The sequence below is a fragment of the Bombina bombina genome, chromosome 6, assembly GCF_027579735.1.
Source record: "Bombina bombina isolate aBomBom1 chromosome 6, aBomBom1.pri, whole genome shotgun sequence".
Lineage (NCBI taxonomy): Eukaryota > Metazoa > Chordata > Amphibia > Anura > Bombinatoridae > Bombina > Bombina bombina.
In genome coordinates, this window is record NC_069504.1 from 1,106,124,651 (window position 1) to 1,106,126,632 (window position 1,982).

General features: G+C 37.7%; 1 protein-coding gene across 2 annotated transcripts in view; it reads right to left on the minus strand.

The window, feature by feature from the left end:
* Positions 1-1,702: 1,702 nt before the first annotated feature.
* Positions 1,703-1,982, minus strand: part of ARHGAP8 (Rho GTPase activating protein 8) — a 331,799-nt gene continuing 331,519 nt past the window's right edge. For both annotated transcript variants that reach the window (XM_053719040.1, XM_053719041.1), the window contains one exon: positions 1,703-1,982. This exon is cut by the window's right edge and continues 2,858 nt beyond it. The gene's annotated coding sequence lies outside the window, so the exon portion shown is untranslated.

Here is a 1,982-nt window from a genome sequence, read left to right on the forward strand (position 1 = left end):
GCGCTTGCTGATTGGTGGCTACAGTTAGACTCCAATCAGCAAGCGCTACCCAGGTGCTAAAACAAAAATGGTCCGGCTCCTATGCTTACATTCAAATAAAACGGTCCGGCCCCATATGCTTACATTCAAATAAAGATAGCAAGAGAACAAAGAAAATTTGATAATAGGAGTAAGTTAAAAAGTTGCTTAATATTGCTGCTCTATCAAAATCATGAAAGTTTAATTTGAACTAGACTATCCCTTTAACAGCCAAGACTGCTGGAGCATCCTGCGGCTCTGACGTATATATACGTAATGCGGTATGATAAGCAAAGTACCGCACAGCGTATATATACACGTCATAATGGCTTAAGGGGTTAAACTTTTTTACTTGGAAATATTCTTTTAACGTATTTAACCGATACGTCTCACAAGCATGATAGAAAAATAGTTTCTTTTAAGAGGCATAATAGCGGATAAATGCTCTTATCCGTTACAGCATGTCATTTTAAGACGATTGACCCAACACTACCATGCATTTAACCCCCACAAAGGATTAAACACACAGATATAGCACTCAGAACCTGAGCGGAAACTGGCGTTGATGCAATCAGCAGCGCTAGTTCCACATCTGATTAGTGATGCTGATTGTTTCAATGGCATTTGTCTCCTGGTCCTGAGCAGTACTTCTACTGTGTGTTTAACCCCTTTGCTGGGGTTAAACACAGAGTAGTGCAGGGTCGATAGTCTTAAGATAACATGCTCTAACGGATCAGTGCATGTCATTTATCCACTATTAATCTTTTTTTGTGATTCAGACAGAACATACCATTTTAAAAAAGTTTCCCATTTACTTCTATTATCAAATTTGCTTTGTTCCCATTGTATTCTTTGTTGAAGAGATATCTCGATAGGCACCTGGAGCACTACATGACAGGAAATAGGGATGCCATTTAGTGCTCTTACAAATGGATAACATTCTTGCAAAACTGCTGCCATAAAGTGCTCCAGACATGTGGAGACTCCAGAGTCTAGTCCCTGCTTCTTAAATGGGGTTCAAATCCCTTTAAATATACATAGTATAACTTTGCAATACTTTTATTATTTATTTTGTCCCCTTTTCCTTTAATTTAAGTCTGAAAACTGGGGATTTTCCAGTCCTATAAACAGTAATAACACAAGCCAGGCTTCCCCTGCCACATATTTCTCCCTAATTGGCTTCAGCAGAGATGAAAAGATTACAAACTGCAAAACAACCTAGAGTTTGCGAATATAAAGACAGGGGATAGCTGTGTCTACACCAGTAAAACCCCCAGACGGGCTCAGATAAGGCACGTGGTGGGTGGAGTATTGAAAAAACAGTTGCAGCAAACAAGGTGTTAATGCATTCAAAACGTTTTCACACTCATCTAGTATGCTAATGTTACAGCAAGTCTGTACTTTCCCTATGATTTCTAATATCTCCTATTAAAACCAACCTCTAATATAAGATAATTATACTTACACCACAACATTCATATGCATTGCTAGTTTATAAATATACATTTTGCCAGCAAGTTTATTTTATTTTATTGAGCAATGTCAGACTATAAAAAATAAATGCATGATGTTTTGCAGTCCAAGAAACTGGCAGTATGACCGCAGTCATGTATATTTATACTCCGAGCTCAGGCTTTGTCGTCCTTTTGTTTGTTTTTTTAAACACAATGAAAATTGCAAACTGTTTTTACAAGACAGAATGGATAATTATTTTATTATGTAAAAGTTATTAGAAAGAAAACTCATTTTGAGCAGCTGTGGTTGCAAATTTGAACAGGGGGGGGGGGAAACCAAGACCATTAACAGCGTATTCTGCATTTATACACTTGAGCAGCTGCTAATTATTTGGCTTAAAAGAAATATTTTCTGACAACAATCACCTAGACCTGATCCGCAGACCCAATCACAAGGACAAAATGGGAAATAGGATAATTTTACTTGCAGTGCTGGCAGCTTATCCTGTC